The sequence below is a fragment of the Heteronotia binoei genome, chromosome 4 (genome assembly GCF_032191835.1).
Source record: "Heteronotia binoei isolate CCM8104 ecotype False Entrance Well chromosome 4, APGP_CSIRO_Hbin_v1, whole genome shotgun sequence".
Classification (NCBI taxonomy): domain Eukaryota; kingdom Metazoa; phylum Chordata; class Lepidosauria; order Squamata; family Gekkonidae; genus Heteronotia; species Heteronotia binoei.
This window is the reverse complement of record NC_083226.1, coordinates 125,219,258-125,236,869: the sequence shown is the minus strand read 5'-3', so window position 1 is coordinate 125,236,869 and position 17,612 is coordinate 125,219,258. Positions and strand designations below refer to the sequence as shown.

Genomic DNA, 17,612 nt, shown 5'->3' with positions numbered 1-17,612 from the left:
GAGGGGGTGAATATCCACTTTGTTACACCATTATACTATGTGGACCATAGGGTATAATGGATAATCGATCTGTGGGCCTCGGAGGGAGACTGTTGTTTGAGGTAAAGGCACTAAATTTTCCAGTATAGCATCCGGTGCCTCTCTTCAAAAAATCTCCCAAGTTTTAAAAACATTGGACCAGAGGGTCCAAAAATGTGCCCCCATCCCTTTAAATGTGATGGCCATAACTCCTTTTGGAGTTCAGTCACACTTGTCACAACCTTGCTCCTGGCTCTATCCCCAAAGTCTCCAGATATTTCCTGAATCGTACCTGGCAACCGTAGCAGAAACACAAGTTCATCATACCAGAAAATGGAGTGGGTGAGGGGAGGCTGAGCTTCCAGCACTTGCACCAACAGTAGCTATTATACATGTATTAAAATATTTATGTTCTGCCTTATCCTTGGTGAATCACAGTGGCTCACAATCCATAAAAAAAGAATGTTCAAGAGGTCAAGTTTGCTAGGCACTGGGATACTTTTTGGAACAAGCAGGAGCTGTACAAAAGAGACAGTCTCCACTTGTCCCAAGAAGGTACCAGGCTGCTGCCACTTAAAATCAAAGAGGTTGCAGAGTACTATTTAAACTGAATATTGGGCAAAAGCCAAAAGGAGATGAAACGGCTTATCTGTTACTTTTCTACAGGGCAATGGATTACAGTTGTCCTCTGAGACAGTGACAAACAATATGGACTGCCTGGTAGGATGTCAAGGCAGCTGGAGGAAGGTTGCAGGCCTAACATGCCTGGGAAATTATAGATGTTTATATACAAATGCTAGAAGTGTCCAAGGTAAAATTAAGGAGTTGGAATGCTTAGTGTTGGGGGAAAACACAGACATTGTGGGCATTTCAGAAACTTGGTGGGATGAGGAAAATCAGTGGGACATGGTGATTCCTGGATATAAATTATATCAGAAGGATGGAGGGGAAGGGATGGAGTTGGGGAGGTTCTATATGTCAGAGAGGGTATACAACCCAGTAAGACTGAAAAGGTAAGAGAATTAGATACTGTGAGCAGCCCTGAGTCTGCTTCAGCGAGGAGCGCGGGATATAAATAAAATAAATAAATAAATAGATTTGCTTCTGGAAATTCTATGGGTTGAAACAGTGTGCCCAAAAGGAAGCTTAACTCTGGGATAGTTCAGATCAAAAGATAGAGAAAGATTATGAAATGACAGAATTAAAGATAGTGGCTATATTTAGGGTTGCCAAGTCCAATTCAAGAAATATCTGGGGACTTTGGGGGTGGAGCCAGGAGACATTAGGGGTGAAGCCAAGATCAAGGCTGTAACAAGCATAATTGAACTCCAAAGGGAGTTCTGGCCATCACATATAAAGGGACGGCACACCTTTTCAATTCCTTCCTTCCATAGGAAATAATGAAGGATAGGGGCACCTTCTTTTGGGGCTCATAGAATTGGACCCCCTGGTCCAATCTTTTTGAAACTTGGGGAGAGGGGTATTTTGGGGAGAGGCACTAGATGCTATACTAAAAATTTGGTGCCTCTATCCCAAAAAACAGCCACCCCAGAGCCCCAGATACCCACAGATCAATTCTCCATGATTTTCTATGGGAATAAATCTCCATAGGAAATAATAGAGTTCCCAGAAGACATTTCCCTCCCCTCGCCCTGCTTTCTGACGACCCTGAAGCGGGGGGAACGCCTCCAAACCGGGGGATCCCCTGCACCCACCTGGGGATTGGCAACCCTACTCTACAGTCAAGTGATGATAGTGGCTCAGGTTTCTGCATCCTAAAAGAACCAACAATGTTGTGTTTTGCCAGTGCAAAGAAAAAAGAAAAAAAGCATGAAATCTGAGTTTTAAAGAATGGTGCTTTGTTGTTAACCAAAATAAAGATTTGTCATATGGATTTTCTAGAAGTTGCTCTTCATCATACCACTGCAAAAGTCAAATAGTCTTTTACTCTCAGCATTTGTTTAAACTCGCTTGCCGTTTCTCTCTTACTGCAATATGAAACATAATTCCCTCAGCAGTATCAGATTTGAGCTCCGAAGCTTCATTTCCACCTCTTTTCAAGAAAAATCTACTTCTGCCCAAAACCACCTGCTTTCCTTATTCACTGAATATCCACATCTGTGATTAACCCACTGGCTGCTGGGGAGATTTTGCCCCCCCCCCCGAGAGCGGACTCTTCGGTGCGCTTTCGGGCGCGTCTGGAGGGGGCGAGGCTTCAATGCTTGTATTGAAGCCTCCGCTCCCCTCCCCCCCCCGTCTCAGCAGTCCTCTCGGCCACGGCGTGTTTGGACGGCAGGGGGAGCGTGCTTGCATGCTCTTACTGAACGAGGGAGGTGATTAGGTCGAAAGGCTGATGCGTCAGTGGATCGCAGCGGCGGCGGGAAGCAAGGAGCGTCCCGTTCTGTGGCTCACTTTCCCCCTGCCTTCACCCTCCCCTTCTCTCATTTTACTTCAGAGGTGAAGCGGGCGATGCCACTGCGCTGCCGCCTCTTCTCCAAACTCTGCTTCAGCATAGCTGCTCCTCTGAGATGGGCTCAGAGGACCCGGACTCGCAGCTCGCCACGCTCCTTGGCGCCGTTACCCCCACCTCCTCCTGCTTCCATTTTTTGGGAGAGCGGGGGAAGAGGAGGCAAATTCGGGGGTTCCCCGGCAGGGCAGGAGGGTTGGGAAGCCTAGCTAGATTAAATAACTGTGATAGTAAGTGATTTTAACTACCCATATACTGATTGGGTCAATAGGTGTTCGAGTTGGGAGAAAGAGATTGAGTTCCTAGACACTCTCAATGACTATATAATGGAGCAGATGGTTACAGAACCTATCAGTGGAGAGGCAATCCTGGACTTGTTCCTAAGTAACGCCCAAGATCTGGTGAGAGAACTAAAAGTGATTGCACTGCTTGGGAACAGTGACTATAACGTTATTGAGTTCAACATTTGCATAAATAGGGAATTGCCCACAAACACCAACAGAACCATTTTTTACTTTAAAAGGGTAACTTCTCTGAGATGAGGGGGCATGTGAAAAGAAAACTGAAAGGAAAGGTTAAAAGGGTCAGAACACTTGGGGAAGCTTGGAGACTATTTAAAACAATAATCCTAGAAGCTGAGATAAAATATACACTGCAGGCTAGGAAAGGCGCACATAAGTATAGAAAAAGGCCTGCATAGTTAACAAAGTAATGGAAGCTGTAAAAGGTAATAAGGATTCCTTTAAGTGGTAGAAAGCTAGTCTCAGTGAGATTAATAAAAGGGAACACAGACTATGGCAAATAAATGCAAGTCTATGATGAGGCAGGCAAAAAAGAAAACATGAGGACCATGTTGCAAAAAACATAAAAAACCAACAATAGCAATTTCTTTAAATACATTAGAAGCAGGAAACTAGTCAGGGAGGCAGTGGGGCCCTTGGATGACCAAGGAGGTAAAAGGATTTCTGAAGGACAATAGGGAAATGGCTGAGAAACTGAATGCATTTTTTGCCTCTGTCTTCCCTGTGGAAGATGAGAAGTGCTTATCCACTCCAGAACCACTGATTTTGGGAGGGGTGTTTGAAGACCTGAGTCAGACTGAGGTGGCAAAACAGGAAGTCCTATAACTGATAGACAATTTAAAAACTGATAAATCACCAGGCCCGGATGGCATACATCTAAGAGTTCTGAAAAAACTCAAATGTGAACTTGTGGATCTCCTGACAAAAATATGCAATCTCTCATTAACATATGCTTCTATTCCTGAGAACTGGAAGGTAGCTAATGTCATCCCCATCTTTTAAAAAGGGTTCCAGAGGAGATCCAAGAAATTACAGGCCAGTCAGTCTGACATCAATACCAGGTTAAGTTGGTGGAAACCAATATTAAAGCAAGAATTAGTAGGCACATTGATGAACAAAATTTATTGAGGAAGACTCAGCATGGGTTCTGTAAGGGAAGATCTTGTCTCACTAGACTGTTAGTGTTCTTTGAGGAGGTGAACAAACATGTGGACAAGGGGGACCCAACAGATGTTGTTTACCTTGACTTCCAGAAAGCTTTCGATAGTTCCTCATCAAAGGCTCCTAAGGAAACTTAATAGTCATGGCGTAAAAGGACAAGTCCTCTCATGGATCAAAAACTGTCTAATTAAAAGGAAACAGAGAGTGAATATAAATGGGCAGTTCTTATAGTGGAAGGTGCTAAGCAGTGGGGTACCACAGGGCTCAGTACTGGGTCCGATGCTTTTTAACTTGTTCATTAATGATTTAGAGTTGGGAGTGAGCAGTGAAGTGGCTAAGTTGGTGGAAGACACTAAATTATTGTTCAGGGTGGTGAGAACTAGGGAGGATTGTGAGGCACTCCAAAGGGATAGACGAGTGGGTGTCAATGTGGCAAATGAGGTTGAACATGGTCAAGTGCAAAATAATGCACATTGGGGCCAAAATTCCTAATTTATAAATACATGTTGATGGGGCCCGAACTGGTGGAGACTGACCAAGAGAGAAATCTTGGGGTCATGGTAGATAATTCTCTGAAAATGTTGAGGCAGTGTGCCACTGCAATAAAAAAGGCCAACGCTATGCTGGTGATTATTAGAAAACAAATCATATCATAATGCCCATGTATAAATTGATGGTGTGGCCTCATTTAGAGTACTGTGTACAATTCTCAAAAAAGATATAGCATTGAAAAAAGTGCAGAAAAGGGAAACTAGAAAGATTAAAGGGTTGGAACACTTTCCCTATGAAGAAAAGTTAAAGCACTTGTGGATCTTTAGCGATGACTGAGGGGTGACATGAAAGAGATTTACAAGATTATGCATGGGATAGAGAAGGCAGAGAAAGCAGTACTTTTCTCCCTTTCTCACAATACAAGAACTCATGGACACTCAATGAAATTGCTGAACAGTCAGGTTAGAATGGATAAAAGGAAGTACTTCTTCACCCACAGAGTGATTAACACATGGGATTCACTGCCATAGGAGGTGGTGGCGGCTACAGGCATAGCCTGCTTCAAGAGGGGATTGGATAAACATATGGAGCAGAGGTCCATTAGAAGCTATTAGCCTCAAGGTATAGATGAAATTCTTTTTCTGAGGCAAGTAATACTTGATATTCTTGGTGCTTGAGGGGGAGGCAACAGTGAGAGGGGTTCTTGTGTCCAAGCCCCACTGGTGGACCTCCTGATGGCACCTGGTTTTTGTGCCACTGTGTGACAGAGTGTTGGACTGGATGGGCCATTGGCCTGATCCAATATGGCTTCTCTTATATTTAATTAAAAGGCAAATAAAGCCCCAAAATGGTCCTTGAGCTCATATTTCAATATAGCAAACAAACCACTTGGCATTGCATACTAAAACTCTCCAAGGCTAACAACCTTCACCTCCTCAGGGTGCCTATTCCATAAAGCAGGAGCCACTTTTAAAAAGGAGCAGGTTCTAGAGGACACCAAGAAGGCAACCTTAAACAGGGGAATGATCAGAAGATGGCAGTCAAAGGGTCATAGTTTGAAAACAATCTGGCAGCTGCCAGTGTTTTAAAATTGGCAAGGTGTGTTCATGTTGGCAAACCCTTGTTAATAATCAGGCTGCCACATTCTTAACTAGCTGATATGTCCAACCTGGAAATACACTCTCAGACAGGCCATAATTACAGGATGAATTTAGAAAAGCATGGATTATTCATTTATTTTATTTATTTATTTCATTTATACCTCACTTTTCTCCCCAATGGTGACCTGGCTTACATAATTCTCCTCTCTTCCATTTTATCCTCACAACAACCCTTTGAGGTAGGTTAGGCTGAGAGTATGTGACTGGCCTAAGTCACCCAGAAAGCTTTCGTGGCAAAGTTGAGGTTCTACCGGATCCTAGTCTAAGACTCTAACCACTGTGCCACTCAGCTGATTCTAAAAAAAAGGAAACAGCTGGCAAATCAAATGTAGCTGGTAGAAAGCTCTCATCCACTACATCGACCTGCTTTCCAAGCAACAGGACTGGGTCTATCAGCATTCCCAGCTCTCAACTGGATCTGCCAAAACTAACCCCACACCATCCAAAAGTGGATTCAAGTACCTCCAAAACATCAGCCTTAAACAGAGATATTCCCTGTTTCTTTGGTACTCATGACTATCCCTCCTTTGTCCTTATGATGGGTTTAAGAGACATGACAGAGATGCTGTCTAAAAATGTATTAAGATATTTATTATAAAATTAACACATGTGCTTCCAGTATCAAACATTCTCACTAGTCTAACATTGTTTTCAGTGCTTCTAGTGTCAGACATTCCCACTCCATTTCCCTTTGCTCCTCCACCCACTCATTTCCAGTGCTGCTGGAGCCTATCTTTCCCCCTTGCTTGGTGGGTCAGCAAGTTGCCAGCCAGCCCACTAAGCTGTATTGCCACTGACACCATCTCCACATACCTGGCTCATGCAACAATGTAATGAGGACTACTGAGGCTCCAGGTCCTCTTCTTTGCCTATCCAGCCCACAGCACCACTGCCTCGGTGGAGAAATCAGGGAGCTCCCTGTTCACCTGGCTCAAGTTGCAGGGGTCACAGTGGCTCCAGCATCTCCTGGTCTTCCTTTCCACCCACTGGCAAGCAGAGGAGAGGTGGCAGTTTAGAGATGTGCACAGACCAAAAAAAATGGAGATCTGTATAGGTTCATGAGCTTCCTAAACCCTGAACCACAACAGATTTTTCTGGGTAACGAATTGGGTCATGGTCTGTGAGGTTCGTGATGAGGCATGGCTTGCAAAAGGCATAAAATAGGAATCCATTTCTTTTAAATTGCTTTTGCAGCTGCGCCAAGGGCAAGTGAAGTCCAAGCAGCAAGTTCACCCACTTCTGTTTCCACTTCTGTTTCACTTCTGGGTGATGTGGATAAACTGGCACTTGGAATCCAAGCTTCCAAAAGCCATTTAAAAGGTTCCCTTTAAGTGACATTTGCAAGCCACACTACCCATGCAGGAGCATAACTCATGGGTAAACTCAGAAGGGAAAGGCATTAAAAAATGCCTTCTGGCTCCCCCTTTCCTTTCTAAGCAACCCCACTGGGGGCAGAACATAAGAACATAAGAGAAGCCATGTTAGATCAGGCCAATGGCCCATCCAGTCCAACATTCTGTGTCACACAGCGGCCAAATATATATATATACACACACATACACACTGTGGCTAATAGCCACTGATGGACCTCTGCTCCATATTTTTATCTAACCCCCTCTTGAAGGTGACCATGCTTGTGGCCGCCACCACCTCCTGTGGCAGTGAATTCCACATGTTAATCACCCTTTGGGTGAAGAAGTACTTCCTTTTATCCGTTTTAACCTGTCTGCTCAGCAATTTCATCGAATGCCCATGAGTTCTCGTATTGTGAGAAAGGGAGAAAAGTACTTCTTTCTCTACTTTCTCCATCCCATGCATTATCTTGTAAACCTCTATCATGTCACCCCTCAGTCGACGTTTCTCCAAGCTAAAGAGCCCTAAGCGTTTCAACCTTTCTTCATAGGGAAGGTGTTCCAGCCCTTTAATCATTCTAGTTGCCCTTTTCTGAACTTTCTCCAATGCTATAATATCCTTTTTGAGGTGCGGCGACCAGAACTGCACACAGTACTCCAAATGAGACCGCACCATCGATTTATACAGGGGCATTATGATACTGGCTGATTTGTTTTCAATTCCCTTCCTAATAATTCCCAGCATGGCGTTGGCCTTTTTTATTGCAAACGCACACTGCCTTGACATTTTCAGTGAATTATCTACCACGACCCCAAGATCTCTCTCTTGGTCAGTCTCTGCCAGTTCACACCCCATCAACTTGTATTTGTAGCTGGGATTCTTGGCCCCAATGTGCATTACTTTGCACTTGGCCACATTGAACCGCATCTGCCACGTTGACGCCCACTCACCCAGCCTCAACAGATCCCTTTGGAGTTCCTCACAATCCTCTCTGGTTCTCACCACCCTGAACAATTTAGTGTCATCCGCAAATTTGGCCACTTCACTGCTCACTCCCAACTCTAAATCATTTATGAACAAGTTAAAGAGCATGGGACCCAGTACCGAGCCCTGCGGCACCCCACTGCTTACCGTCCTCCACTGCGAAGACTGCCCATTTATACTCACTCTCTGCTTCCTATTACTCAGCCAGTTTTTGTTCCACAAGAGGACCTGTCCTTTTACTCCATGACTCTCAAGCTTTCTAAGGAGCCTTTGATGAGGAACTTTATCAAAAGCTTTCTGGAAGTCAAGGTAAACAACATCTATCGGGTCTCCTTTGTCCACAAGTTTGTTTACCCCCTCAAAGAAATGTAACAGGTTAGTGAGGCAAGATCTTCCCTTACAGAACCCATGCTGAGTCTTCCTCAATAACCCGTGTTCATCAATGTGCCTACTCATTCTGTCCTTGATAATGGTTTCTACCAACTTTCCCGGTATTGAAGTCAGACTGACTGGCCTGTAATTTCCTGGATCTCCTCTGGAACCCTTTTTAAAGATGGGGGTGACATTTGCTACCTTCCAGTCCTCAGGAACAGAGGCAGATTTCAATGAAAGATTACAGATTTTTGTTAGAAGATCCACAAGTTCAACTTTGAGTTCTTTCAGAACTCTCGGATGTATGCCATCCGGACCCGGTGACTTATTAGTTTTTAATTTGTCTATCAGTTGTAGGACCTCCTCTTTTGTCACCTCAATCTGACTCAGGTCTTTCAACACCCCTTCCAATATTAGTGGTTCTGGGGCGGGCAAACACTTCTCATCTTCCATGGTGAAGATGGAGGCAAAAAATGCATTCAGCTTCTCAGCCATTTCCCCATCCTCCTTCAGTAATCCTTTTACCCCATGGTCATCCAAGGGCCCCACTGCTTCCCTGGCTGGTTTCCTACTTCTAATATATTTGAAGAAATTTTTATTGTTGGTCTTTATGTTTTTTGCAATATGCTCCTCATAGTCCCTTTTTGCCTGCCTGATCACAGTCTTGCATTTGATTTGCCACTGCCTGTGTTCCCTTTTATTAATCTCACTTGGACTGGTTTTCCACCGCTTAAAGGAGTCCTTCTTACCTTTTACAGCTTCCATTACTTTGTTTGTTAACCATGCTGGCCTCTTCTTATACCTGTTTGTGCCTTTCCTAACTTGTGGTATGTATTTTATCTGAGCTTCTAGGATTATAGTTTTAAATAGTCTCCAAGCTTCCCCAAGGGTTTTGACCGTATTTACCTTTCCTTTCAGTTTCCTCCTCACATGCCTCCTCATCTCAGAGAATTTACCCCTTTTAAAGTTAAATGTGGTTGTGGCAGTCTTTTTGGGCAACTCCCTATTTATACAAACGGTGAAATCAATAACATTATGGTCACTGTTCCCAAGCGGCGCAATCACTTTTACGTCTCTCACTAAGTCTTGGGCATTACTTAGGACCAGATCCAGGATCGCCCCACCTCTGGTAGGTTCTGAGACCATCTGCTCCATAGCACAGTCATTGAGAGCATCAAGAAACTCAATCTCCTTCTCTCGACCAGAACACATATTGACCCAATCAATCTGCGGGTAGTTAAAATCACCTATTACGACACAGTTTTTACTTTTAGCCGCTATCTTTAATCCTTCCATCATATTATAATCGTCCTCTCTCTTTTGATTTGGTGGGCGATAACAAACTCCCATAGTTAAATTTCCTTTGGGGCCCTCTATTTCAACCCAAAGCATTTCTAAAAGGGAATCTAATTCTCTGATCTCAGTCTTACTGGACCGTATATCCTCTCTGACATACAGAGCCACCCCACCTCCAACCCTTCCCTCCCTATCCTTCCGATATAACTTATATCCAGCAATCACCGTGTCCCACTGATTCTCCTCATTCCACCAAGTTTCTGAAATTCCCACAATGTCTATGTTTTCTCCCAACACTAAACATTCCAATTCACCAATTTTACTTCGGACACTTCTAGCATTTGCATACAAACATTTATAATTTCCCAGGCAAGCTAGGCCCGCCACCTCTGTCCTGCCGCCTCGAGACTCTGGCAGACAGTCCATACTGTTTGTCACCATCACAGTGGACAACTCTGATCCGTTACTCGGTAGAAAAATAGAAGCCAACCCTTCATCTCTTTGAGACGAGTCCTCCCGAACCAGAGACATTCCATCTCCTGTCGGCTTTCCCCCAAGATTTAGTTTAAAAACTGCTCTGCCACCTTTTTGATTTTAAGCGCCAGCAGCCTGGTTCCATCCGGAGACAAGTGGAGACCGTCTCTTTTGTACAGCTCCCGCTTGTTCCAGAAAGTATCCCAGTGCCTAACAAACTTAAACCCTTCCTCCTTACACCATCGTCTCATCCACACATTGAGACTTCTAATTTGCGCCTGTCTCTCCTGCCCTGCACGTGGAACAGGTAGCACTTCCGAGAAGGCCACCTTGGAGGTCCTGGCCTTAAGTCTCCCACCTAGCAGCCTAAATTTCTCCTCCAGGACCTCACGACTGCATTTCCCCACATCGTTGGTGCCAACATGCACCACGACCACAGGCTCCTCCCCAGCACTGTCTATCAGCCTATCTACTACACGTGTCATGTCCGCTACCTTCGCACCAGGCAGGCAAGTCACCATATGGTCAATACGCGGTTTTGCCACCCAGCTGTCTACTTGCCTAAGGATCGAATCACCAACTACCAAGACCCCCCTTCTCCCCCTGCCCAGGGATGGTTCCTTGGCGCGAAAGGATACCTGCTCACCAACCGAAGAAGAGGTCCCTTCTGAGGGCACATTCCCCTTGTCCTCAGCAAGGTGCCCTGTTCCCTCTCGACCCTCACGCTCTCTGGCAGCAACGGGGCTGCCACGTTCAGAGTACGGCTCATCTAATACGCCCCCGAGAGTCTTCCCCAATTGCCTAACTGACCGTCTCTGCTTCTCCAGGGCAGTCACCTCGGCCTCAAGGGCACGAACCCGTTCCCTGAGGACCAGGAGCTCCTTGCATCGAGCACACACCCAAGACTTCTGTCCTGTGGGCAGATAGTCATACATGTGACACTCAGTGCAAAACACTGGAAAGCCCCCACCCCCCTGCTGGCATTCTACCTTCATGATATATATATATATATATATATATATATATATATATATATATATATATATATATATATATATATATATATATATATATATATATATATATATATATATATATATATATATATATATATATATATATATATTAAATATACAGTCCTCTTTAAATGCTGTTGTTTACGTGGCTCCCCTTCTGGAAGGTCAACTTACCTTATTGGGAGAACAAGGAAATCAGGGATCTGGGTTCCCGGTCCTTAGGAAGCCCCCAGGCAAAGAGCCACAGGCCAAGAGCCCTTTAGAAGAGAGAGCAAGAAAATATTTTTAAATGCCTCCCCTCCCCAAGTAGCCCCACCATGGTAGGCCAGCTCGGGGAGGGAAGGCAGAGCAAAAGGCATCTTTAAGTGCCTTCCCTTCCCCAAGTTGCTCCACTGCATTGGGCAAGCTCAGAGAAGGAAGGTAGAGTGAGAAAGTATTTTAAAATGTCCATCCCTGTTGTGCAGCCATGGGGGTGGGGCAACTTGGAGAAGATATTTAAAGGGAAAACAGCCTCTTTAAATGCCTTCTCACACCCTTCCCTCCTTCACCCTGCTGCTTCTTCTTTTTAGCCTTACCTGTTCCTCCCTCTCCAGTTTTACTCTTCCAATTCCATCCCATCTTATCCCTTTCAGTTTATTTCCCCCTCTCCCAGTATTGCTACTGAGGCTAAGAATTCTCAGCAAAGTTGGAAAGTAAGATCTGTGTTGTTTTAACATTAAACAAATATGTCCTTACTCTGCTTGTATGCATGTCTCAATGAATATTATTCCTTATTTATTTTCACTGTTGAGCAATAATCAAATTGAGTTGGATGGGCTTATTGGCATAGGGAAGAAATTAAGTATTGACAGGATCTTTTTTTTTAAAGTCTATTCTTGATTTTATCCCAAATTTAGATGTTTCTAGTTTTAAATGGCATTTTCTTTTTATTATATGATTGTATTGCCTCCTACTTCCTAGTCCCTGGATTCCTATGAACAAATGTCTAATAAAGTTTTCAGTAGTAATGTATGGCTGTGAGAGTTGGACCATAAGGAAGGCCGAGCGCAAAAGAATAGATGCTTTTGAGCTGTAATGCTGGAGAAGAATCTTGAGAGTCCCTTGGACTGCAAGAAGATCAAATCAGTCAGTCCTAAGGGAAATCAACCCAGACTGTTCCCTGGAAAGTCAGATGCTGAAGCTCAAATACTTTGGCCACCAAATGAGAAGGGAGCACTCCCTGGAGAAGACCCTGATGCTGGGAAAGACAGAAGGCAAAAGAAGAAGGGGATGGCAAAAGATGAGATGGCTGGACAGCATTATTGATGTCTCTCTCTCTCTCTCTCTCGGCTTGGCTTCGCGAACGAAGATTTAAGAAGGGTGAGATGGTAGAAAACAGGAGGGTCTGGTGTGACTTGGTCCATGGGATCGCAGACTTGACTGAGCGACTGAACAACCATCAGTAAATACCTTCTCTAAACCCCACCACTACCTGCCTCACAGTCCCCCGCCCCCCGGGCCCAACCATACAGACCTCCACAGAAATCAAACTGGTCCAGGGGCAGTTCATCAAAAACATGAACTCATGAATTTGGCAAACAGACCACAAGCCAATTATTGAAGAATAATTAGAAAGGTCAGACTCTACTCAGTTTCAAGATGGCATCAGCATAACAGCTGTTTAATCTGTGGGGGTGAGGACTGTGGAATTTTATTTATTGAGGAACTGTATCTATTTTATCAACTTAGCATTTCATATATATATATATTGAATAGGTGCTGATATTAGCTGGTTCTGAGTGCCATATTGGTTTTAGTTTCTACCCTAAGTAATGAGTAACTTATCACACACTCTTTTAACTCACCCGAATTGATAACTTGAGCAGCCAGGAGTGAGTGTTTACATCTGTTCTTCCTTCCTAATCTTAAAGGTGCTCCAGATAAGGAAATATTTAATGAGGATGATTTGTAACGGGGAAAAAAAAGAAGTGTGGGAGAGATACTTCTGGACATCATTTCACTTCTAACACTGCAAAGCAACCTCACATTAATCTCTTCCTTTTGAAAGGCTCAGTTAATGTTCTTGCAGTGCCTGTTGTTCCTGTGATGGAAAATACTCTAGAGCAGGGGTGTTAAACTCATTTGTTATGAGGACTGGATTTGATATAAATGAGACCTTGTTGAGCCAAGCCATGTCGGGATGAACAGGCCTGGAGCTAGGGTTTCTGCCATCCAAGGCAGAACCCTGCGCCAGCACCCCCCCACACACCAGCGTCTAATCATGTGTCGCGATGATGTCACATAGAAGTGACATCATCATGATGGTGCGTAGTGCACCCCCTGCCCAGCAGCCCTGTCCCACTTTATAAAGAGCTGAGCAGGGACTGTGGGGACATTGTTTTTTCGCCAATTGCTCCAAGCGAAGAAACAACACCCCCCCCCCACACACACAGCCTCTGCTGAGCTCCCTACAAAGCGGGACAGGGCTGCTGGGCAGGGGGCGCATTCTTTCATCAGTCTGATCGCTTGGTGCCTTCCCCTGCCCAGCATGCTCCGAGTTCAGACCACGCTGGGCAGGGAAATCTGCATTCTTCCTGGGCTTTGAGGGATTGGGGGAGCTCTTCCAATCCCTTAAAGCTCAGAAAGAACACTTGGCACCTTCCCCTGCCCAGCATGCTCCAAGTTCTGGGAGGGTGTATGTACAGGAATATTAGGCCTAGGGCTGAGGCAGCTAATGAGGAAGATGACCCGTGTCATTTAGCCTCCACTGCTGAATAACTGTGGAGAAGCTTGGCAAAAGCTTAAAATGATTGGATGTTTTAATATTTAAAGATTTTTTGTCCTAATGCAGTTAAGGACTGCCAGATGCATTTTCAAAAAAATTAAGTCAAATGTACACATTCATAAATCAAAGCAGTTCTTTAGCAACTCTGAACCAAGACAGATGAGCACATTTCATTATTGACTTATATCCAAAGATGATACTCTTAAATGTCATTTTAAAAAAATGTTGCTATTAAAAATGCACCATGTTTTGTCTGGGTTTCTTAGTATAAAGAGGAACAATATGATAGGCCAAAGATTGTTAAGATCACATCACAAAACCAGTTCCCAATTTAACGTAAAAATTCATGAGTCCAAACTGAAGCTAGCACTTCTTTTTTTAATATGTCAAGATTTTACTATCTGAGTTTCAACTCTATTATGCTCTATAGTCTAGAAAAAACACAATGGCAAAATAGAAATACAGGCAGCTAACAGAGTAACTGCATCATCCAAACCATGTGACCTGACCATGGGACATTCAGAACAATGTACTGAAACTACATTTAGCAAAAACGAAATATAGTTTAATAGAACTGTTGATATCTACATCAACTACCTGTTTCTTTCATTCCCCCCCCCCCTTTAAATAGCTCATTTGTGGCACATGCTGTTAACATTAGGAGTAGTCTGTCCACCAACGAATGCAGTGCCTTCTACAGAGAAGATGCACAAAAATAAACAGAATCTCAATATTCTTACAGTAATTTACATTAAAGTGGAAAGTGTCACAACAAATAAATTCCAAATGTTTTTAGAAAATAGTTTCTATTCATGCAAACCATGAACAACTTCAGGTTGAGCAAATCCATTAGATAACTCTGTTTCCGCATATATATTTATTCTTACCATACTTTTAACAAAGAGAAAATATACCCAAGGGGGAGCAGATTATTGAGTTTGGGGTTCTTGATTACCTACTGCAAAATACTACACACCAAAAGAAAACCCCATAGATTTTATATTAGTTCTGTGCACAAATGCTGTGGGGTGGGGGGTGGGGATCCTGGTAGGTAAATATTAGATCTATGATAAAATCTCAATCAGTACCTTATCTTGTACACCATGAAAAGATTTATAAAGAGATCATGACATCCTTGAACACTATTTCCTGCCAAAGACAGCAATTTGAAAATACACCTAGATACTTTTGTTGTAGGTTGTCTTATAAACAAGCTTATTCTTTGAAATTTCTAACATATGTGTTAAGCTGGATGCAACTTGCTTGGAACGCCTGGTGTTCTCTGCAGCCTGAAAACAACAGAGAAGGCTGGGAAGCTCTTCCAAAGGGAATTACAATAATCCATTCTCTACTTCTGCCCATGTGTGGCATTGTGAGGTCACACTAGGATAAACAAGGACACAATCTACACAGACCCCAGGATGATTACAGACATCTTTCTAGCTCAGTTTGTCCTCCGGTTTTTACAGTTACCAAGTTCTATTTTAAAAAAAAGTTCTAGTTTTTGACAGATTAATTCTTACTCAGACAATAAACCCATGTTTGGGGTGAATCACTGCAGACAGCTGGTGAAGACTTGCACAATTAAATGTGCCTCCATTAAAAACAAACGGACACACTTTTGTACATAAAAATCTAGCACATCTAGGAGAATGCTAGGCTAGAACCCTTTTCCTAGACACCTAATTTCTATCCTGAGATGCATTTCTTTTATATGTAGGAGCATTCCACCCTTGCCTAAAATCTCAGCCCAAACACACATTTACTGAGAATGTTATCCTTTTTATGCTATTGTTTTAACTTGCAAACAGCCACCACCAGGACTTTAGAGAGTTAGCTTGCAAATTCACCAAATAATAAACAAATAAATTATAGTCTAATGAGTAGGTAAACCATGTTAAGACACAGCAAGTTTGACTCCCAGCAGATATTAGGGTTGCTAGTCTCCAAGGTGAGTAATATCAAGTAAACTCACTGTGCTAGCAAACTATTGTCTATTAAATAGTATACAATTCTTTACACTTTTGTAAACACCTCAATATTTTACACAACAGCTTTATAACACCAGTGTAACACAGATACTTAACAATGGTTACAAACAATTTTCCCAAAGAACTGTGATGATGCTATATGAGCATGTGACTTCAATGTGGTTGCAGTGCTTCCAAAAATTCTCTCAGTATTTGTCCCCAGACAAATACTGAGGTCTGGAGATCTCCTGTTTTTATCACTGATCTCCAGCTGACAGAGATCAGCTCCCCTGGAGAAAATGGCTGTTCTTGAACATATATATGAACATATGAAGCTGCCTTATACTGAATCAGACCCTTGGTCCATCAAAGTCAGTGTTGTCTTCTCAGACTGACAGCGGCTCTCCAGGGTCTCAAGCTGAGGCTTTTCACACCTATTTGTCTGGACCCTTTTTTGGAGATGCCAGGGATTGAACCTGAGACCTTCTGCTTCCCAAGCAGATGCTCTACCACTGAGCCACCGTCCCCTTCTTGAGTCTGGACACTATGGCATTGTACCATGCTCAGTCCCCTCCCTCCCCAAACCCTGCCCTCTCCCAGATTCACCCCCCCCCCCCCAAAGTCTCCAGGTATTTTCCAACCCAGACCTGGCAACTCTAGCAGATACTGTCTGCACATCAAGCTTCTGTTAGATAATAACACTGCAGGGACTAGTTCAAATGTTCGCAATCCTAATTTGCATCAGCCTTTGCTACTTGTCTCCTGCACTATCTGGTGTCAGGTGAGAAGACTGTTAACTGGCAAGCTAATTTGAGCAAGGCTGTGAAGCCTCAAATAGAACTGTTATTCATTTGATACTTGACACAATAAAATATTGTTGACTAATCATTCTGCAATGAAGACAGGTAGTTGGTAATATATGTCACTTAAGCTCTTCACATGTAAGTTTTATTTCAAGGTTCAGTCTTTCAAAAGAAATAGATTTTGGTACAGATATTCATATTTTATGGGGAGAATTTAATTGACTAAATAAACTTTGACCCAAAGGAATGGAATTCAAATTCAGCTATGGATTTGTTGTGTGTGGCTAATTCAACAAATTATTCTCATTCAACCTTCATTTTAGCTATTAAGTCAGTTCTAGGGATACCAGTCCCAACTCCTGATTTTTGCTGCAACTCTAAGCTGTAACAGGAGAAAACAAAATGGGTATTAGGCTATGGTGTGACACCATTTCCAGGCAAAACCATGACATCACACCTCTGTAAGACTCAATGTAAACAGAGGTTTCAGCAGCTTCTAGAGAGGGCTTACATCACTTTTGGAATAACTCTGGTTTTATCATAGAGTTTTTGGCAATTTCCAGAAGCATATATTCCCCCCTGGTTACCATATTTGGCAACCCTGGTCATTTCCTGCTCTGGATAGGAATGCAATTTTTGGATATATTTTCCTCTAAAAGTTCTAGAAATTTTGTTTGGACTACAAGCCACCATTTAGGTTATGTTTTTTTTCTCACAATATCAAGAGAATTTCCTTCTCTAGCAAGGAATTTCCTCTGGAGGTTCACACCAACCAAACACAATATTTTCTGTGTGACAAAGTGGACAGATAAAAGAGAATGTACAGGAATCATAATTCTTCCCAGTCATTCTCTGGTCACTAAGAACTGTTTTGCTTGAAGAAAAATGGCAAAGGAAATATGAAACAACATGCTGCAGACCCAGAAGGCCATGTCTCAGGACTGGAACAAAAACTTTTTGGTTATGCCTCCCCCTCCCCA

At 43.2% G+C, this 17,612-nt stretch overlaps 1 protein-coding gene across 16 annotated transcripts in view; it reads right to left on the bottom strand.

The window, feature by feature from the left end:
• Positions 1-17,612, bottom strand: part of MEF2C (myocyte enhancer factor 2C) — a 292,573-nt gene that overhangs the window by 213,497 nt on the left and 61,464 nt on the right. The window lies entirely within an intron of this gene.